This window comes from Haliaeetus leucocephalus, unplaced genomic scaffold, assembly GCF_000737465.1.
Source record: "Haliaeetus leucocephalus isolate CR32 unplaced genomic scaffold, Haliaeetus_leucocephalus-4.0 Scaffold450, whole genome shotgun sequence".
Taxonomy (NCBI): Eukaryota; Metazoa; Chordata; class Aves; order Accipitriformes; family Accipitridae; genus Haliaeetus; species Haliaeetus leucocephalus.
In genome coordinates this window covers 18,096,180-18,119,146 of record NW_010972886.1, presented here as the reverse complement: position 1 = coordinate 18,119,146, position 22,967 = coordinate 18,096,180, and the positions used below count along the sequence as shown (strand labels likewise).

Here is a 22,967-nt window from a genome sequence, read left to right as displayed (position 1 = left end):
CTGCTTTTAGACAGGGAAAATGTCCTTTAATGTCTTCCCATTATATTCTCTATCTGTGTGAGAAAACAGACGTTTCTTTTGGGGAGTGGTTGTATGCTCTCTAAAGGGCAGGCCTCTGACCTGTTCTGGAAATCCAGATCATTAGCAGTGCAGCAGAGGAGGATTGTGCCCAGCATCTCTCTACCTCAGACAGGGTAAACCAAGCTCTGCTGTTTCTCTGTATAAGGCATGTGCCAGGGATGAATGAACTCTAGCATTGCAGTTTCAAAATAAAAAAGAATTCTTAACCAAAACCAAACGTCCTCCTCCTCTACATCCATGTGACTCCATAAATAATCCCAGAGCAGCCTGAGTACAGTGAAGTTCAGCCCTTCTGTGCATGTTTCTTATTTTACTCTGGTGTGTGCCACAAGTGTGGTCCTGAGGTTCCTGTCAGAGAGGGAGGAAGAGCCTGGTTAGTGCAAAAAATGTTCCTATTTGTTGGCGTAAGGAAGGAGGGGGGAAAAAAAAATTCATTCATAGTACTTTGTTTATCTTGTAAACTGGCTCACAGTAATGGCTGCATACTGGATATAATAAGATAAAATGACACTGGCAACACAGACATTCCTCAGGCAAGGCATGGAAAATCCAGGCTCCGAACTTGCACACGAGGGAATGCGATAGAGGCTTTATCTTGGATATCTGTCAGATCTTAGGCTGCGGTACTTGCTTTAAAAAGAACGAGGTAAGTTTGTGGCACAGGGGAAAAAAAATACTGCCTCACGCCTCTTTTTTTGCTGGTTAAGTTAGCAGTCTAAAAAAGGCAGATTTTATCATTTTCAGGGTCACTGCTTCAGGAATCCATTATCTGTGTGTTTACATCACATTGAAAGAGGAAAGCAGACCGCAGTGTTGAAAGCACAGAAAGTGAGTTTTCCCTTCAGTGGAATGCACTGTGTTGACTTAAAAAAAAATTTTTAAAAAATTGCAATGCTCTCCTTAAATGTACTGCATTTTCTTCTAACAAAAGAGATAAAATGCAGTGAATTCTCCTGCAATTGTAAGGAGTGATTTTGCAGTAGACCATCCCATAGCTGTTTACTCACATTGCAGAGAGGGTAGACAGGCTTGAAAAATAGTGCTGCCAATGATCTTGTTCAGGGCGGAGCTTAGGTACAGGAACTGTTTTAAATTATACACTAGATACTCCATGAAATGCGAAATAACCGTATAAAATATTGTGTGCTGTAAAGGGAGTGGCTTAACTCTGCTGACACAGAAGGTGTCTTTCCTTGGATTAATGGTTCTCTGAAGAATATCTAAAAAAGCCATTAATTTGTAGTTGTAAGATTTCAAGATGATTCTTGTCCTCTTGCTGGAAGGCTCTGGTGAAAACATTGGGTGTTCTATGGCACTGGGCATTGCTCAGTGCATCCAGACTCAGACCCAGCAAGGATGAGCTGAACATATGTAATATTTTTAAATTACAAATTTATCGCCAGTTTCACCTTTCTCACTGTGAAAGTGTACAAACAAGTAAAAGCAGGTATGTTTCAAACCTCCTTCAGTCTCTGGTAAAAAGTACCTTTTGAAGCTTTCCTGCCTTTTTATTTTTGTGTTTTCCTCCTTTATAACAGTGTTTCATCTCCCTTGCCTCCGGTAGGACAGCTCTCTAGAGCAGCACTAGTATTGACACCATACAGGATTACTGTAGCCTCTACTCATGTTCTTCCCACACTGAATTTGCCCCTCCTTTTTCAGTTCCTAGAATTCTCATGGGAATCCACAGCTTTGCACTAGATTATAGCAAGGTGCTGTTTAGATCCAGTGAAGGTTGGGAGTTTTCCTTAAAAAAAGCACTTAGGAGCATATTGTTTTGACTAAAATAACACAGAGCAAGTGCTCAGGCCATGTACGAAGCAGAAGTGTGATCAGCAATGAGTAGAGGACTACTCTCTCTGATCTCCTCTTTCCTAAGATAAACAATACGTTAGATTTGGCACTGGCAGCTTCACATGAGAAGAAAAGAGGAGCCAACCTAATTCTTCCCGGGCCAAAGCAAGTTCAGATCATAAGTGATCACCTAGGCACTCCCTACATTCCACCTCTTTTAAACGCCTTGAAGTGATGATTGTAACGAAACTCTGTTCAACTTGATGATGATTGTGGAGCATTTAAAGCAGATTTTCCAGCCCTGTCCCACTGGGGTGTGAAGCCAGTGCAAATTGTGGGACTGCCCTGAAGGGACCAGACTGTCTCCTTCTGCGCCTGGGAAGGGTCACCTTGCAGGAGATCCCAGCTCCCATTTGCCTTGATGGGCTGGAGTGAAGCAGGCTGTGGCAGAAGACAGTGCTGTGAGTGAGTCAAGGCTGGCTTTGTGTTAAAAGAAACCCTGAACTCTTGTGCATTATAATTGAGAATTTTAGCATACTCAGTCCTTGTGCTTGTGAGAATGTTGGCGCAGGTGTGGGGAGAAAAATGCTTTAGCAAGTTCTGTTTCCTTTATTAAGTTTCAGTAAGTTCTGACTATGGTTAGTTGGCCCAGTCCTGGAATGATAAGTGAGAGATAGTATCAGTGGTTGCTATCATCTTAAACCTAGGTATGGAGTTTTGGTTCTCATGACCACTTGTTCAGTAGAAAGGGATTGTCTTGCAGGACTGGAGTAGCTCTCTGCAAGTAAAGACAGGACCCAAAATGTGTATGTGGAAAACGCGTTGCCATGTGGCTTGTGCAGGGTACGTCGGTGGAGAAAATTTGTCCTGCTCGGTTGAGGAATTAAATGAAAAGCAAACCACATGTATTATAACCATAAACCAAGGCTGTCACCTGTGCTACATTAACATGGTAGGATCCCTTGGATTGGCTTGGTGCAGTTGTAGGAGTTGGCAGGAAGAGGTTAATGCAAGTCAGGAATTTGGAAGGAGATCCCTGCAGCTGTATATATCACCTTCCACAGTGAAGGCAGCCAGAGTCAGTGCCACAGGGAAGCTGCCACCAAAAGCAGCTATCATCACTGCTCACAGGCTCCTTTCCACCTGGTTAACAGGACAGCGTGGTATTTATTAACATTTCTGGCATTTAGTAGCTTGGTGACTTTATCAGCTCCCGCAGTATAACTGGAAAATTGGGTCTCAGCTCTAAGGCTGTGCCCTAGGTGTGAAATTTCCACTGGCAATTACAAATGTAAAATCCTGGGGGATGGGGGTGAGCTAGATTTGTGCTCCTGATAAATCCCTGGAGGAAAGCCAACTTTCAAAGGAGCTTTGTGATGTACCCTGCTGTATGGTACATTTCAATTTTGTTTATTTTTTTTAATGTTGCGTTTCAGATTGGAAACTGGAAACTGCTCATTTCTAGTGGGAGCCTGATGTGTTTTGGTGACCAGGCTGCCTGGGTGGAAGTGCCTTTATTCTATTACTACTTTTGAGCCATGTTAGAAATAGTATGGTTTGAAAAACTTGACACCTATTGTAGTGACCACTGGAATAAGCCTGTAGGAAAGGTGAGCTGTCTTTCCCGTCAGAGGTGTTTAAACAGGCTTTAGGTCAATTCTAAACTCTGTTTCATGGCGACGAAAGACTGACCGTGGCTACACAGCACTACCTGCACCAGAAACCAAAATGCAGTTGTGTGAGTATATTGGGCATCTGGGGCAAACCCCCTGTTCTGAAAGCAGCGTTCATTAGCAGGGGAGCTCCTTGGCTGTGTAATCCTTTGATCTGCAGTGACCCAAGTAGGTTTGGTCTGGGCTTGGGTTTGACATAAAAAGAGACACACACAGTTTCTATTTTTTAAGTTGTCAATGATAATCAGCTTCGATAATGCAGGGATTCGTATGCATAGATTAGTTCCCATCCAGGCTGCAGAACAGCAGGAAAATTTTCCTGTTTGTTTTTCTTTTGCTATTCTGAAGCAGGGCTTCCCCACAGCTTTTCCTGCAAGAAAATCTTAGCCCCAAATTCCTGCCTATGCCCAGGGATAAACGGGGAGCTCCCACTGTGAACTAACAAGTTGGCAGGAGTTGCTGAAGTACTGTCCTGCGCTAAGGCAGTGATATCTGCTGCTGCACCCAGGCTCCTCTGAAGTTATGGGGGTGCCCTTTGAAAAGACAGTTTCAACAGCTGTCTTCCTTGCTCCAAGAATTACCTTTTAAAGGATTTCAGTCTCCTGCGAGCAGTGACCTGCATAGCTACAGGCGGTGATTAGTGAACTGAAGGACATCCTACTTTGTCTACCAAATTGGTCACTGGCATTTCTTGTCATGGTAATTACTGTTAAAGTTGAAATGCGGGAAGGCTGAATTTCATTCCAGATAAAATGTGTCTGGTTGACATGGATTTTTTTTTTTCCCCCCACCCTCTCAGATCCACTGAAGTTGCAAATATATCCATATTCCTGTGGCAAAATTTTCTTGATTTTCTGCTGTCTGCAACTGTTCCAAAGCCTGCATGTGTCAAAGCATACTTCAGTCTTCTGGCTTTGGTGAACACATGAGCACAAGCTACATGGTTGGAAGCCCTGTCAGATTTGCAAAGAGTTTTTAAGTGATGTCAAATGCAGTGTTTTGAATGTGCATTTCTGTGATAACTGGGCCTTTTTTCTTTCCAATGTAAAGATTCCTGCAAACATATCTGAATCCTAGACTCAGTTTTAGGGCATTTTAGCCATCTGAAACAAAGATGGTAGCTGAATATTGGTGAAAGTCTTCTCTGTCTGGAGATATTTAAAATGTGCAGGTTATAAAAGTGATCTTGCCAACTAATTGTATGTATAATTTAGGGATTTAACTTGGAGGAAATGACTGGGTAAGTGTTGTAACTAACATGTCCAGGTTCTTCATTAAAATAGACATTTGTAGCAAATCACTTGCTAGGACTGTATTTATCTACTCATAAAACCAACTGGTCTAACTTCAACTCTTCGCACATGCCCTTGTTGCACAGAACTGATGCAGAGAATCATGGTGACACAAGGCTACTCAGAGCTGCCTTATTTCTGCCCTTTCCAGAAGTAAAAGCCTACAATTACATTGTAGAAATTGTGGAATGACACACAGATGCTATTATTTATTCCTAATCCTAAATATTGCAGCAGAGTACAGGGAATCTGTGCTTCATGCCCTTTTTTCGGACAGGGACTGATGAAGTGAGTACAGCCAGAAGTGAAAGCCATGTTTCAGTGACCATGCATGTTGTCTGTTAATTTTGTTACGCATAAACTGTCTAACTTTGCCTCTACACTTTTTAAATTTTTGCCTGGATGATGTATAGCAAACCTTTGGAGGAAGGTTTTGCAGAACGTTCTGGAATAGTTTTGTCTACAAAGGATAAACTTCAGAAACACCCAGGAACTTAAAGAAAGCATTCAAACCTTTCACTCCCATTCTCTCCTAATCCTGATAATTAAAAAAAAAACAAATCCCACAAAACTAAATATGAGATTTTGAGGAAAATTTAACAGAAAGTTCTTGTGAAAGACTTTTTCAGAATGAACAGTGAGAAACAAAGTCCAACTTTATTTTGTATTTTCCCTGTTTTAAAGGGCTGTATGGCAACTCCATCTTTACTGCTAGATAAACTGTTACCATGGCTCAAGATTAAATGAGGACTAAGAAATTTCTCATTGTTAGAGAAATAAACCAGCTTTTGATAATCCCATAGCTACTGAAGACAACATTTTGCCCCAAATTCCTGCTTTCTCTTTCAAAAAGCTCTGAGATTTCTTTTATGTCTTCAAAATTTCCAGAAATTTACCTTTTCTGGTTATGCGTTTTTGTACTTGTGAAGATACAGAAGGCAAGTTAAAAGAGGACAGGGTAAGGTATTTCTGCTAATATGGTCAGTGTTGATACAGTTGAAAAAGTAAACGTTTAAATTGGATTTGGCTCCTCACTGAAATAACTGAAAATTTACAACTCTCAGCTGTTGCCTCAGGTTTTCTGTAGCCTGTCCTCTTCAGTTTCTATTTAGATTATGTTTGTAATATTTGTTTTTTTAACTGTGTGTATAAGAAACTTAATTTTGAAACAAACAGAAATCTCTAGGCTCTGGAGCATAATTTTGTTTAAAAAAAGGACAATTTTTGTGCACTTTTTGTGGTTCTGAAATTGTGAAGTAAACAAAGCTTGTAAACAGATATTTTCACATGGGACAGTAACGTATTTTGAATACCCTGGGGGTGATTTGTTGCCAGAGTTAGAACAGTAAAATGGTTTGTGTGATGTTCTTAACTGGTGTAAATCCCCGTAGCTCTGCGAATCTGGAAATACAGCCATTTGTGCTAGCACAGGAACTGGCCCTTTTGTGTTTCTGCATTGGATGTCTCAAATAAGCTAAATGTCACAGACACGATCCCAATGTTTTGTAGGCATGTTGTAACCACGTAGGAGTACAGGCTACTATTCCAAATATTTTTCCTATTCAAAAGCCCTATTCAAATTGATTGTGGGTTTTGCCATTAAATTCTGTGGAAAGTGGGGCAATAAAAAAAGACTAGGGACAGAGATGACAGTGGTGATAAAAAGCCAGAACAATGGTAGGCTTTCATTCCTGAGTTCTTTCTCAAATCTGTTTTGTGATTTCCTCCTTTTTCTTCTCAGTTTCTTTCACCTTTCAGTTTTCTGTTGGGTGCATGCTTTGACTATTAAAGTGGATGAAATGCTACCTACGCTAAGTAGAAATGGTGAAGAAAATCATATTGCAGATTTGCCATGTGATTCACAAAATCCCCATTTCCTATTCCCTGTACTAAACTACTCTTCTGTGATATCCCAGAGCAGGATGTGGGGTTTGGTAGGTGCACCCCTTCTGCTTGAGTCTGAATTTCATGTAAGAATTCGTTGAAAGAATGTTTGATTACTAACAGTTCTGAAGGTCTTTTTGCTCCTGTTTAAGTTGAATCGATAAGTATTAAGTATGTGCTATTAAGTAGCAGGCTATGACAATGACACATTTTTTCCTTATGTAAAAATGAATTATCTTCATTGAATAGACAGGTTTGGGAAAACTGTTAAGCCAAATATTGGGAATTAGTCTCCATTAACTTTAAAAGCTGTGGTGAAGGAGATAGAATAAAATAAATAAGGTGGTTTAGACTCTGCTTGCTCTCCCCATGAGAAATCAAATCTGGAATTTCATTTGGAAATCTATATCTGGGGCTGGCAGGTAATGATACTTTTCCCAGTGCTGTCGTCCAAGTGAAGTGACGTAATGACTCCAAAGATGAAAATTGTTCAGTAAGTATTAGGTAAACAACTCCCCTCCCAACTCAAAATTAGTCCTTTCAAAGTGAAGTGTCATTCATTCATGGAGAGAATAAGAAACTCGTGGCTTACTCTGCATTCCAGCAGTTCTGAAATTCAGCACAAGGAGAATAAGGTGGTGGCCTGGCATGCAGAAGCAGAGGATAATGTGTGCTCCCCACTTGATGGGAGGAGGGCCTTACTCTTCACTCAGCTTTGCACGCGTAATTTCATTCGCATACTGAGCATTGTTAGCACCCAGAGTAATTCTGGCCCTACTGTCCTCTGTGATAGCCTGCATGTAATTAAGGAGGGCATGTGAGCCTAAAATTGCTTGCTGCTCCTAGGAACGCATATAGCTGAATCCTTGCATTTCTTTCAGAGAAGAAAAGAGGGATGGTGACCACTCATGCTTGTGACTTTTGATGTGGAGTCTAAGGTCACGATGGCCGGGAGAGCCCACGTTAACACAAAAGACCTTGTACACTTGCTGGTGGAACGAGGGTATCCCGGCCTGAGAGCCTCCTTTGTTGAAAGAGAACTACTGTAGCCAAACTAATATTAACCAGTCTCGTAGCCGTGCTGAATGCCCCACTGTTTCACTTAGAAAGAAGCTTAAAGAAAAAGGCCCTTCAGTTTTGAGGGGAACAGTACAGTTAAGCAGACACGCAGGCAGTTACTGTGGCATAGTCTAGGGGCCATGTTCGTGGCTTTTCAAAGGTCTTGTGAAAGATCAGGCATTACCGAGTGGCCTTTTCATGAGATAACTGGAAGTGCTGTTAATTCCATGTTCAATCAAGTTTGGTTTGTTCATAAAAATATGAGCTGGAATTCTTGAAGGCACAGGCCCAGTTACATGTACATGACAAACTTAGACTGGACAGGGTCAGTTTTCTGTTTGACAGGTAATTGGTAGAATGCACGATCCTGCACTGTTTTTAGTAAAACTGTATTAAAGGGGGGGGAGCAAGCAGGTCATAAATATGATTTCTCATTTCCAGGTTTTGAATACTTCCCATGTTAGCAAACAGGAAAAGTATCATCCCAAATGGCATCGCACAGGAATCGGTTATTTGTTGTCCCTTGCAGAGACCGCAAATACCTTGGATGAGGCATGATCTCTGCTCAAAATAGCCAAGATATGTTTCTGAGAATTGTTTTGGTTTGGGGGTTGGTTTCTTTAAGGTTTCTTGTCTGTTTTAATTCTATCAGAACTGAGTTTTCAGGTAGAATAGTCGGAGAATTGCATACCAAAGAGACGGTGAAGAAAGTGTGGTGGCAAGGTAGAGAAATGATCTGTTATTACCACAGCTCTCTAATCACAAGCAAGGGGTGGCTTTATGCCTGCAAGGATTAAACCAAACAAAGAATTGTTACAAAGAGATTTAAGAGTTTATCTGAACAAAATAAATGCTGGCTGCCCAGATTTTTCTTGGGGAAAAACCCTGTGTTTTAATAAAGATACCTAAATTTAACTTAATGGCTTGCCAAACTCTTCAGAAAATCAGCCAATATGCAGAGCCCACTTCTCAGATAATCTAAACCAAGGCAGCCCTGTTAAAGGCAATGGAACTGCACAACAGTACAGTGCTGAGGGACTCGCTCATGGGATTTTGTCTCTCAAATCCAGGCATGCTCCTTCATTCTTCTCAAATAATGACTCCTCTTTGGTTTCAGCTTCTCCACACTGATACTGTATGTTGGGTTCAGCCTTCCCCTTCCAAAAACCAAAACCAAAAAACCCCAACCAAAAAACCCAACCAAAAGTCCAATTCTTAGTGCTCATTTTGTCCAGGCAGTGTTTCCAGTTTTTTGAAATACAATCTGATTATGATTTGGTTCCAGGAAAAAAGGAAAGTGAAAACATGGCTGTCTCAGCTGTAGTCAACTAACTATGGTTTACTTTGGGTAATAATTAATTATGCATCTAGTTTAGTATCTTTCCACAGTTTTTTCCAGGAAGACTAGATCTACTCTGGTAGTGCAACGGCCATTTTTTTTCAGGGTGTGTTCCTCTCTTCAGCTTTTCCAGATTGTCTGGCAATATAATGAAAGAGACTGCTCTGAAATTGCAGATGTGACTGTACTTTGATTGCAATTTAACATGAGTAATAGCCATTATGGAATGGCAATCTAGTAAGGCTCTGAGTAAATAGGGGAGGTGTCTAGAAACATCAGATGTTGGTTGGGTTCTGAACTTCTGACCTTTCTGTTATTCTCATGCATGGGGAGTTCAACAGTTTGGCTTAACCCTACCTTTAAATGCCTAGTGTCTCATGTTGTTTAAATAAAAGTAATTCCTTGGGATGGCAGAGTCTGGACCCACAGTGCAGGTGGGTGCACCCACTCCCACCCCCTGCATCAAGGGGGCTGTGCTGTGCCCTGCACGCTGGGGCTGGAGGTGCTGACGAAAGCCGCAGGGTACGTGGCAGTTTGTTGTTTAAGTGGATGAAGTCTAATTGGATCAAGGCTCTAAGCTTGAGCCCAAAGGAGAAGGAAAGGGTATCGGGAACTATTTTAGCTATGGCTGAGGGAACTGTATTTGCTTTCTCAGAGGTGAATTGTACCCCATTCCCTCTCTGTGTGTTCACAGGCTTTGTTCACCCTGTGGGGTGTGAGTTGCATTTCATCCTCATGGCCTCACCCGGTAACAGGAAGGTGTGTTTTGCTTCTAGCTCAAGGAAGTAATTTTAGAAAATTGGCAACGCTCATAGACAATTTCCTGACTGTTCCCTAGGTGATGTCCTGGCCACTGTCACTTCTACAGGTGTGCTGATAATCCCTCACCCTCTTAATAGCAGATTATGTGCTGGTTGCATCTGGACATGGTTGTTCGTAGCTGTTGCCTAAGTCCTTATGGAAGGAGTTCACGGAGTGAGACGTGGAAGTATGGCACATTTTTTTCCATAAATCTGCTGCTGCTCACGTATTAACTGCTTTTTTTCTCTGTCTCTCCCCCCAAATAAAGATGTTAATAATGATGTCTGATAGAGTATATTATAAAATCCCCATGATATAAATCCTTATTTACTGGAACATTTGCTCCTAACAGGAAAGTTGCACTGATACTGGCCTGCACGTTGATGCTAATGATGCTCTGTGCCACTTGAAAGATGCTCATGTGTCCTCTGCAGCTGGGGCCAGCCATGTTCCAGCTAGTTCCTTGCTGCAGATACTTTTTTTTTTTTCTTAGCAAAAGCAGTCGCAAGTCATCCTGGAGAACAGACAACACTTAAGGACACCTAATATGTAAAATCTTTAGCCATGCAGCATGTTCTGGCAGTGGCATCCTCCATAGGGATGGAGCGTAGTTCTGTACTGGCTCCCAGAGAGCTGCTCTCTCTAGGCTGGGCACAGCAAGGCTCGGACAAGCACCTGCCTGTTGTAGCAACATAGAATAAAACAACAGCTGAGAGGGGACTTTTCCCCCCTGTTTTTTCTGAATGACTAAAATGACTGGACAGGGTGGTGCGAGCTCCACAGTACCCATTTCAGGCTGTTTACTTCTCCTCCAGTCTCTGTGAGTGTAGCTGATCACGTCCAGTTCCTAGCAGTTTTCAGGTGTACGTTTGTGAACTACCTAATGCCAGAACACCTTTTGTTTTCTGTGCTATGTAAGTCATCTCTCCTTTCTGGTTTAGCTCCTGTTGCCAAGTTTAAAAACATTTCCCTGGCACTAGCTGCAGGTCACCGTGGACTTCATATTCAGGAATGTATTCATGGAGGTTTTTCTTATGCATAAACATACTGTGTATTTGAGTTAGGCTGAAATGTGCCCATAGGTTTGGAAACCTAAAAATCAGTGAGTTGTCATGTCTTCAGGTGTCAGGAACACACAAGTACAGCGCACACAATTCATGTAAGAAGCCATAAATACATTTTCATGCCTGTGTACACATGTGTGTCTGTGTGATTTGGCTATGAAGGTGTGTAAGATGGGTAGAAGCACACAAACAGTCTTAGTGCAAAGAACCTGTTTGCATGTGTAAGGCAAATGTGCAATAGTTCTGTGCTTAACAAATACCTGAGTTATTTTTTTAATGACATCAATATTGCATTAACAGACAACTGGGAGCTTTAATCAGACACTTAGTTTTCAGAAGTTCTTGTGTTCTGTTTCCTTTATTAATTGCCATATTTCATAGTCTTTTTAAAAAAAAAGCAACCCAACAATACTGTTTCACATCTTGAGGGAGGGGAAAGCCCAGAATACAGAGCCCATGTGCAATGTGACTAAGGAGGCATCAGTGAAATTACTTTGATCAGGAGTGTTTGAGTGCTTCTTATATTGATTATGCTGAGGTGATGATGTTTGGCACTTAATTTTCTCAGTGTGCTAAAAGCTAAAGAAAGTAAGTGATGGTAAATTATTGGGAGCTCTCATGGATAACTTCAACAGAAGCCACACCTTTGTACCCATGTAGAGCTTTTCAGTTTGCATAGTCAATGCATTCATTGCACAATTAGTACGACTCACAAGTCAACTTTTAAGACTAGAAAAACAACTGATGCTTCTGGATGAAGATACACGCTTAAGGTGTTCAAAGTATAATTTTACCCAGCTAATTCCTTCAAATTTGTGTCACCTTTTAAATCTCAGAGAGATCTTTGAGCGTTTCAAACAAAGGTTTTTTTTTCTGGTACTGCTTTGAAAGTTATTACATGGGTAGGAAATACTGTGCTGGAAAGGTATCTTTTTTTTCCCCACTCTTGCATAACTCCAAAGGCTAAAATGATTTTGCTTAAACATGCCACATTGTCCCACAAAAGCAGATCAGTAAATGACCTTCGGATTGGAATCAAACAGACCAGCAGGAAAATTTTGAGGTAAGGAATTAGAATGTATGTGCAACTTGTTTGTACGTCAGAAGTCCCAAGAAAGCAGGTATGGCATGGAGAGACAGATTTATTATTATTTTTTAATTACCATGTAGATTTCTTAAAAAAAGAAGTTCAATACACAGTGACTGATTGGAATGTGTGTGTTGAAGTTTACATTGTGGTTCAGTTTTCTGGAGCTTTTCTTCAAAGAGCAAGCTAACAGGTGAAGGCATCAATTCTGCCAGTCTCAAAAGACAAGAAGTCCAGGACTTCAGCTGGAGCTCTGCATGATGGGTTTGCAGATTAGAGCCGGAGAGGATTAGGGATTTTTCCTCTAACGCTTCTTATTAGCAGTTTGTTTCAGATCTCATTAAAATCCATTCATTTTTAAAACTCCCTTCTTAGAAGTAACTGCATGTTATAAATACCATGGTTCCTTTAGTTATACAAGTAATTTTCATTGTAATCTACAATATTTTTATTGCTGTTACTCATTCAGCTTTCACCTTTGGGATTTAGCTTAGATCACAGGCTTGCTGAGCCATGGCCTGGCTTACCTGTGGTGTTACTGCTTTTACTCCACAACCTGTCAGTACAGCGTAGTGCATCTGACTCTACAATATAGCATGTGGTTATCAACAGTAAATTACTGTGTGACCATGGAAACTGGATGAACTAAACACATTGTTCAGCAAGGCTATGAAATCAGCTATTATTAATCCCTGATCAACGCAGTGGTTGTTTAAATACGTGTTCTTCCATTTAAAATGTTTCTCTGATAATGAAAATTATAATTTAACAGCAATTAATTATAACAACATCTCTTAGCACAGAGATTTAATACTTTGAAAGGATTAAATGCATTCATCATAGATTTATTTATTTTCTATTCATGCTTTTCTGTCATTAAAGTAAAATTAGATTTAAACATGAAACAAAGAAAGTTTTGGCATTTCTTTCATGTATTCTTTCTGATTGCAGTGAGTTTTTAAAGAAGCATGGTCAAAACATACCACAGCTTTGACTTTTCTCTCCATGTAATGTCTCAACTTGTGCCTCAGATGAAAGAAAAGATCTCACAGCTCTCTGAAATCCCTTGATGGGATTCCATAGGAATACTAGCAGTTCAGTCTTCTGGCCTATTCTTGTTTAAGCTTGCTAAAATTCATAGAACCATAGAATACTTCAGGTTGGAAGAGGAGTTTATTTGGTCCAGCACACCTACTCAAAGCAGGGTCAACTTCAATGTTAGATCAGGTTGCTTAGGGATTTGTCCTATTGAGATCTGCATATCCCTAAGGATGGAGATCCCACAGGTTGTGGGGGATTTAGTGTCTGAACACCCTCACGGTGACACATAGCTTCTTGATGTCCCATCAGAATTTCCCTTGCTTGGCTGCATCCAGCCTTGCACCACCACCAGCAGGTCTCCTTCCTTCAGGGTGGTGCGTGCCGCTGTGAGCTTCTGTCCGCAATGCCTGGGTTTGCTCTGTAAAAGGTGGGTTTCAGCATCCATTTTTCTGTCTTCACAGTGAATGCTGAGTCCTCATGCCCATCCCTTATTGACTCATCTCTGCTTAGCAGTTACAATTTCATATTTCCAAATACCTAGATAAGGAGGATCCCAGTCTGGTCACATAGTTGGATTGTAGAAGTAGCAGATTGCTAGTAGTCTTGTGTGAGAACTGTTGCATTACCTGCAGCTGTGAAGAAGAGGGAGGAGTGCTGAAAGGAAAAGAGAACAACAGAAATGAAAACCTCCAAGCCTCCTTCTTCCTACCCTTGTTTTTCCTCCTATAGACAAGTGGGAATCAGCTATAAAAACTCATTCTGCTGGGTTTGCTGAACACAGGAAGAAGATGGCCCTTATGTAGTGAAGTACCTGGCATGTTCTCTGCCTGTGCCAGGTCTTGCTCTCTCACCCTTGCTAACACTGCTAATCAGACAGTGGTTTGCACAAGTATGGAAAACAACAGCACTGCCTCCCCTCCAAAAACCTCTGGCACTTCCCTGCATTATGCTCATAATGTTTTTTAAAGAAAACTGCAAAGACCTCACAAGATTGTGTGTACTTGAAATAGTGTGGTGACCTCAGGTTTTCATTGTTCTGTAGGAATTTCACAGTCAGTGTCTTGGGACAGGCCGATGCTTTTTCCATGCTCCTTTTCATTAAGTGATTTGTCTGTTACACAGAGGGAAAAAATGGCAATAAGTGTAAACCACCAACATCACATCAGCTATAAGGCATTTGTGGCCTTTTATGTTAAATGCTGACAACACTGATGTATTTTTCATGCTGTTTTTAAAAGGAGGTCTGTTTGAACTCTATAATGCATGCTTATTAGGCCATAAAGTTATTCCTTTATTCAACTGTACTTTTGCTGTTTTGCTGTAAAAATGGTTTTGTAACATCTTTCTCCAAACACATTTGGGAGATCAGGTCTTGGTCCTCTTGAACATTTTTCACATAATGGACTTCAATAATGTGACTGGTTATATTGAAACCAGGGCAGATGGTGGTGTCTAAAGCTGAAGATGGGTGTAGGCATTGCCAAGAGCAGCACCCAGAAATGTTAAACCATTTTAATCATCTACTTAGAAAGGTTGCATTTCTGTAGCTGCTTTGCATTTCATACAGAAAAACAAGCAGTCAGCTGGTATCCTAGAGTACCAGGAAAAAACAAGCTGAATGGTTAATGTTTATGAAATGGGCTGTGTGACAGGGTATTCTCCATTGCAGGGAGCTGGTCATGATGCAGGAGATATTTACACAATTTTGCATTCTAGTTTTCCTGGAGTTAAACAAGCAGTTCACATAGCTTGTGCCAATGTAGGGAGAGCTGAGCACATATTCTCTCTAAATCTGCTTAAATATGTCATCTTCATCTTCTGAATTAAAAAAAAAAAAAATAGTCTGAGTTATTCCACCAGTTTAATCTGCTAAATCCTGATGACTTTTATGTTTCATTTATTTGCTGTGGGAGACTTTACAGCAACTTTTTGCAGATGAACATAATCATTCTTCTACATGAATCTGAAGCTGGCTTTCAGGAGGTTTATTTTTGTATTGCTGACACCAAAATGCAATAAACTCTGTGTAAAAATAAAGACAATGAAGGGACCTGCCCTTCCACACCCCGTAATGCTTGGCTGGCTACCGGACATTGTTCTGTGCATCATTTTATTGTGTGAGTGAGGTTTAGTGACATCAAAGAGAGAAAGCAGCAGAATTGTTTTTTCCACATGCTGCATTATGTAGCTTTCCCATTTTTCTTTTCAGAGCATTTTCAGCAGTGAAAGTAGTCACATGCTGTAATGTTTAGTAGAGAAGGGTAGATATTTAATAGGATTTAGAAGCTGGTCGGTGCTTCCTAGTAAAAGAGAATGGATTGCTGAACACACCCCTGACTTCTGAACAATAGTGTCTGTGTAGCAGAATCGGGAAAGCAGCAAGGATTTTGTTCCTAATGAAAATCACCAGCTAAACACAGCATGAACAAAATCACCTTGTTGCTTTGTCATCTTTCACGTTTTCATTCAAGTTCTTGTCTAAGTATTGTTTGAGCATGTAAAAGTCTTGGTGTAATCTCACCATTTTTGATGGGGAAGTCACTCCACGGATTACTTTGTGCCATAAAATAACCATAACAAATACATTCTACCTGCATCAAAACCATCAGCTGCAGTCATTCCTCCATGTTAAACTGTCTGCAAGATTGAAGTAAAAATTAAGGAGATGCCTTTTTTTTGTAAAGTTCACCTATTGTTTCTAGGCATTGGACCCATGTGTATTGTGTTCTCTGTATAAAATGTGTGTAAGTTTGACTTCCTGCAGGTTTCATTCTAGGTTGTTGCTTGCTTCTGCATGTGTGTGTTACGGACTTCTGTCTTCTCTGTTAAACTCATTTTTTTTTCATTTTCATCAATTCCTGTTTTCAGTCCTGACCCGTTACCTGCAGCTGGAGAAAAGCAGCATCCACTGTTTAGTTTTATTGCCTCACTAGTAAAGGGGAGATAGTCACAGGACACTTGAATGTTAAGAGAAAGTAATTTTATTTCCTTTCCTGTACAGAGACCTAATAGACCTCCTCCTAACTGAGTGATCCTTCCTCCTTCCATCATTTTCTTCCGTGTTGATTGATTCCAACGTATTTTAATTTAGACTTTCTGTGCATGACTCTGCATGCTTATGCATTGTTCTTTCTGGGCTTCTTATTGCCACACATACTAATATAGCGTGTACCAGAACCGTGTGAAAAGGCCATCATTTTGCGAGTGTTTATCCAAGCAGATGTTTCTCTCCTCAGCTGATGCAGTACAGATGCACAGAGGTGCTTTTTCCCCTCTGGGTTCTATTTAGTGTTGCATCAGTTGACTGATTTGCCTTGCCATGCAGCCCCCCAGGCAGGCAGTCCGTCCCACGGAGGGTGCCAGCCGAGAGTCTCACCCCAAGGGTGGGGTCCTGCTAGGCTGTCAGGAGCACACAAAACCCAACCTCAGCCTCCCTCCCGGGCATGGATCGTAGGCCAGGGCTGCTGGTAGTCCCTAGCCTTCCTCTGAGCATGCAGCCCTCAGTTTGGACAGGAAATTTAAGGACCAGGAGCCACCAGCGTTGTTCTTTTCTCAAGGCGCTGCTGGAGTGGTAAGCGAAGGAGCTCTTACTTGGTCCTGTCGGATCTGCTGAGGGGTCTGCGTACCGGCCTGGAGGCCAGGTACGGTGGAGTTGTTTTGTGCAAGCCTGTGCTCAAGCCTGCCTGAAACAAGAGGTTAGACGTGTATTAGAATTATTTCATGTTCAGCATGGGTCTCCTGTTACTATAACGAATGTTGAAGATTATTGTAGTCTACGCGCTCATGTTGTTTCCTGATAACATCTTGTTTGATCACAACATTCTGGCCCTAGCAGCTGATCTGCCATTCTGTCGGGCATCTTTCTCAATTTAAAAACTTTCAAACACGGCTGGAATTTGTGAAACTGTGAATATTACTGTCTATTTAACTCCACGCCTTCACGTCTATGGGAAAACATAAAAAGCCATATCCTGCACCCTGAAAACCTATAGTAATGGGAATGTTGTGCTGTGAAAGGAAGCACTTGTTTTCTCTTTGCACGGTTAACCTGGGTTATGATCTGGGGAATTCTGGGAAACTGTGGATATTGGATATCAGCAAAAGTGGTGCGCCCGGAGCAACTCTCAGCTGATCTCTGAGTCAGTGTGTTTAGCAATGCTTCATGTAGGGTGCACACTGGCTGCGTGTGTTGCTATAGTGAAAATATAATATTTTTAAGCTGGAAAAATTACTTTTGGCATGGAAATCAAAATGCAGGAGACAGCTTTTGGAGTTAGGGATTAAAACTTGTCCTTAATTTGTCTTCCTTGAGCTATTACAGGGATCCACTAACACTGATAATGCATAGAGCAGGCTGCCTGCCGGCTGTGCTTGGCAGGGAGGATTTCGGTGCCTATAACAACTGGGCTGTCCCAAGGTGGCTGCACACACACGGAGTGCCCGGCAGCAGTCCTAGACACTCGGTGGTCCTTTCAGCTTCCCTTTTGTGCTCTAATTTCTCTGCTTTCTTCAGTAGCATTTCAGATGGCATGAGAGCACCCCCTTCCCTGTGTATCTGGTCGGATGTGGAGGCCTTTGCAGTCCAGGGGCTGGCAGTAGCTGTTGCACACTGAAAATTGTTTCACCTGTGTTGGGGTGGCAACAGTGTGCGCCAAACATATTTGCCATTCAGTTTGAAACAGATTCAAGGTCAGTTTGTTGAAAATGTGGTTTGACCGGTATGGAAGGGAGCAGGTCGTCTTCAAGCTGTTTTTAGAAAACAGGCGGCTGCACAGGTAACCTTTGCTACAGCAGCAGTTAGTGCTGCAGTCACGCGCAGGGGCTGGGGCTGATAACGCTTTCTGGCATGTGGGAGCAGCAAAGGGGTCATGGTGGCCCATGTTCCCCTCAGCCGGCTCCTGCAGCCATGCATTTTCCAGGGCAGTTAAGACAAATTCTCCATTATTCTGGCACAGCCTTATTGAGTTCACTCAGCGGAGTTGAGCATGTGACAGAAGGAGAATGGTGTATGCGAACCCCCCCTCTTGCTGTCCCTCACTGGGGGTTCAGTGACTGACACCCCGACTCTAGTCTTTCGGAAAGTTAACTACGTTTTTGTTTAGGGTTTTTTCTCATCCAATTAGTAGGGGAAGAAATTACTCTCCTCAAGTGGGGAAGGGGCTGGATGCCTGCTTGTGATCCCGTCCAGCCCTGGTTTATGTGAATTTCAGTGTACAAATTCCAGTTTATTTACTAAACTTCTAAACAAAGTCAGTCCTTGATTTATCACATCACAGAGCTGAGTTTGCAAGCCACTGTATGCTAGTAGTATTGTCATCGGGGTTTCCGCATAAAGGAAATTTCCTTCCCAGTGTTCCTTCAAGATAAGTTGGATTCTCTATTATCAATACTGCTGTTAGAGCGGCTTCCGTTTTCCTGCTGTGCATGTTTTGCATGTTGCGCATTTCTCTTTACCCTTGGGAAACAAATGTTTTCACAAGCTGTAGGACGCTTGGAGCTCCACCCATATCCTCTAGTTTTAATTAATCTTCAAAATCTAAAACTGTGTTTTTGAAAGTACGAAGGACAAACGATCACATGAGATTCATAGCACTTCAGGGCCCATCACTGATGTTAAATCCCTGGTGTCATCACTCATGGATGCACCTGGCCCTTAGTGTGTAGATTTTCACACAGCAATGCACGTTAAAAGAGCCATAGTTGTGTTCTGTGCTTAGCCAGATTGTCAGAGCTGTAAGTACCACTTATGTATGCATATGTATGTATGCTTCTTTCTCTGAAACATATAACCAAAATGCATTGGTTTTGATTCTGTGTGTGTTTTAACCTGAAACCCCGAAGCAGAAAAATACAGTTTATCGGTTTGAAAGGGTTGGTAAAAGCATTGCAAAAACCTGCAGTCATTGTGAAACACCATGTAGAAATAATCAGGAGAGGTTTTAACATGACCAACCCCAGTCACACAACTTTCAAAACGGGCTTGTTTTGCTTTCCCACGTTGTGGAAGCACAACAGGCGTTAAGCGATGCGGGGGTAAGAACGGCTGCTGCCTTCTCCCTTCTGGTGTTTCTATTGCTAATAATGTCGGCAGGGAATTAGAGAGCTGCGCTCCGCCTGTGCCAAGTGCGTGATAAAGAGTGGCCTTCCTGGGTGACTGGCCCATTAGGAGACTGAAAGAGCTGCTGTGCCTCTCCGGTGGCATTTTTCTGAGATAAGTTGCTGGTTGTCCCCAAAAGCTGGCAGTGAGCAGGTAGGGGCTGGCTCTTGCATGGTGCGGCAGGGTTTTCCCATGGGGCTGGGATCTCACTGCTTTTGGCCGTTCTTGCTGTGAATCAGAGGAGAGGAGGGGAGAAGGGAAGAAAACGAAAAGCCGTTAGTGGCTACAGCAGTGAAGTTGCTCAGACATATGTGAAGAGCCGACAGTAGGCTCAGCATGTGGAGTTAGCACTGAAACTATCACAGCTGTGGTCCCAGTAGAGATTTTCACACTATTTTTATCTGGCGGGGTGAACAGGGAGGAGGACGGCGCTGCAGAGGATGGGTGGGGATCAGGTGAGAGGGGTGAAAACGAGAGCGAGCGCAGGGTGGGTGAGGAGCCAGAAAAACCAACCGAGCCCTTCAACTTCTCACCATAAACAGGAAATCGAGGACCACAGAGAGCGAAACAGAGGAAACGGGAAGGCAGAAGGGGAGAGGCAGCAACTGCATTTGAACTAGACTAGAGAAAACACACATTACGGCACCAAGCATCAGCTACCAAAGAACCGAGGGCCCCTACCTAGACAGGGAGAGCCTGTAAGCTGTGTTCCCATCCTCTCCCCCACTGATAATTCAGTGCGCTTAAGGATGCTGAGGCAACACTGAGGAAAAGGAGTGGCTGGGAACTTTCTCAGGGTTTTTCCCCCGAATCCCCACTGCCTGAAGAGTGCACCTTCATGTCCTCTTTTAGGCCCAGTGATTGTGCTGGGGTGGGGAAGGCTTTTGGGGAGAGTGATCCCTCAGCCACCTCAACCTCAGCACTGTCTGCAGGAGGGACCCGTCTTCCCCCTCCTGAAAGGGCTGCCTAGAGCCAGCTCATTTTTTGACTTCCTTTGAATTGCTTTCAGCAACAGAAGATCCTAAGCTGGTGTTAATTAATACAACGGCACCAAAGTTTTCACAACCTGACTTGTCATGTCACTGTATTTCCCATGTCATATCTTTAATCTGTTCAAAATTAGGCTCTGACCCTTCATCATCTTTTAATAAACCACATGGGTGATGTTCTTCTCTCACCCATTACTTTTATCATGATCCCAAACTGGGAGGATTGTTGATAACCATAACTTTTGACCAAAGATTTTTTAATGGATGTCTTCATGATGGTATTTGATAGCTTTTTTGTTTTACATAACATTTTCTCTGTCCAGCTCTATTTTTAGGATCCTGTACATCCATATTTCTCTTTGGAATGAATGTAACCACAGGGACCCCTGGATGTTGTGCTTCTGTATAGAGACTACAGTGATTAAATAAATGAACTTGCTGAGCTGTTTTGGGGCTTGTTCAAGCCGGTGAAGGGAGGTGTGGTAATTTCTGTTGGAATTTTCTTTAAAAAGCACCAACTATTGCAAGGTTTTTCTTCTGTGACTCATTTCAAAAAAATACTTCAACTAAAAGCATGGATTACTAGGCAAGCAGATATGCAGATACAGCATTCCCAGGAACTTGCTATAAATACTTCATAAAATACATATTTAAGGTTAGTAGACACTATATTTAAATCATTACTTGGATAGACAACTATTTCCACTGGTCAGATGCTTTGGGTTTTTTCTTTGATCTAGGATTGAATAAGCTATGTTGTTACACCACTGGTACGAATTGCAACATGGGTAGGAGATGCTGCATCTTTTGACTGGAAAGATAGTATTTATTTTTATAGTATTGTCTTGCTGGGGTAAGGTTTGGGCTTTCTAATGAACTGACCATTCACCTGTTTGCACAATGCTTATACACGATGCACAGTGGAGCCCTGTGCTGCTGATGCTGTGATGTTCTGGCAGTAAAGGGCACGTGCAACATGCCGTATTGGTGCGGTCTGGAGCAGAGCAGGGGGCTGAGGTTTGGGCAGCCGGGGGTGGGCACGCATTGCTGCTTTTGAGAAACTGCAGTTGGCTCCTCTCCGTGCACTGGAAAGCAAGCCGCAGTTATTGCTAATTTCCTGTTCGTGTCCTATATCTTAGCAATCCTCTTCTTCATACAGAGTGAGGACAAACAAGAGTAATGCAAACTGTCAATTCATTGAAAGCATATTGCTGTTTTATCACAACCCCCACCTTTTTCAGATTTCTAAGCCCCATTTTCTTAATTTCCCACCTTATAGGTAGGTAAAAGCTGTTACAAATGGGACAGTTTCATTGCATTAGCTTTGGTCACGTCCTACTACATGGGCAACAAGAATAAATTCAGAAATATGAGAGGAACTGAAATCTTTGGGTGTGGTTTATGTAATTGGGCAAACTGCCACTGAAGTGCTGGTCTGCTCTCCCACTCCTTATCAGATTCCTCCTCCTTGCCACCATTCTACTACATCATTTCTTTTCTTGCTGTCTTTTTTTCTTTTACTTGTTTCCCAACTTTCTATCCTCTTCAGCGTCAGCTTCTTTATCATTCCTTGTCACCAAGACCAGGCTTTTGTTGCTGCCCCAAGGTCCTGCAGGTGTGGAGGCTGTAGCTGTTTATGAACGTGCTGGGATCATGTCCCCACCATGCTGTGCTGCCAGGAAGGGGGCACATCCTTCTTTCTGAAGGACAGTATCCACTGAAACCCTGGGTAGTCAGATATAAACTGCATTGATCTGCACCATCACTAACATTTTCTGTGTTTCAAACAACGTACTTGGAGTTTTCAGAGCTGCACGTGTTACATTTTGGTTTAGGATTTACCAGTCTTCATGTCCTGTTTCTGAAATGTGACAACAACTTCAAGGAGACCGATGTGAGGCTTAGATGCTCAGCTGCTTGGAAAAGCAGAACACTTTCATTTGTATGTCTAATTACGAACTTTGGAGTCCAAGTTTGAGCACCTGTGTTTTGACAAATTTGGTCTGTAGTAGATCCCAGCTTAGTGAAATGACTTTTTGCTAACAAGGAAGGGCTTCATCCAAAGCCCTTGGCCAAAGAATTTAACCACAAAGTTGTATAATATTTTCTGTCTGAGAGTTCTCAGCTTGGCAAATAGCTGTTTAGGAGTTTCTGAATTAATGTGGACTGTAGTGAGCCTGTGCATTAAGAGAGCTCTCATAGCCAATGTTTTCATGTATAAACAGTTGTGAAAGACTCTGGGAAAGGAAGGTGGAAAGAACCTATTTTTCTATGGCTTTAAATAAATGCAAGTTTTCTATAACTGTATGTTTGAAGTAAAGTTCATCTTGACATTGTGTAAATACAGTTACAAATGTTGAATTTGCAAATAAATGTTGTAAAGAGAAGGGAAAAAAGTAAATGGGAAGCTTTGGTCTCTGTTCTCTTTTGTACCTATCTTAATCTAAAACAACTTCTTGTATTTCAGGGAATCTGTTGTGGATTTGTGTGTGGATTTGAGAGCAGATGTTGGCGTGTTCTTCCAGTGGTGGAAGTTAACTCTTGATCAAATTACTGGACAGTTTGATCAGCCCAAAGGGGCTTTTACAGTGTAGGTCTACAACAGACCTCTTTACACCTTGAGAAAGCTGCTTATCTGAGCAGCAAGTAAGCCTGCAATCTGTAGTTCAGATTTATTCCATAGATAGTCACTCAGTAAAATTCCCACTGGCATTAGAAAATGTCATAAAATAGAAAGATGGATTTTCAGTGAAAAGTCCCAATTTC

The 22,967-nt window shown here is 42.0% G+C and overlaps 1 protein-coding gene across 2 annotated transcripts in view; it reads left to right on the top strand.

Moving 5' to 3' along the window:
* Window positions 1-22,967, top strand: part of SPTBN1 (spectrin, beta, non-erythrocytic 1) — a 94,248-nt gene that overhangs the window by 16,161 nt on the left and 55,120 nt on the right. The window lies entirely within an intron of this gene.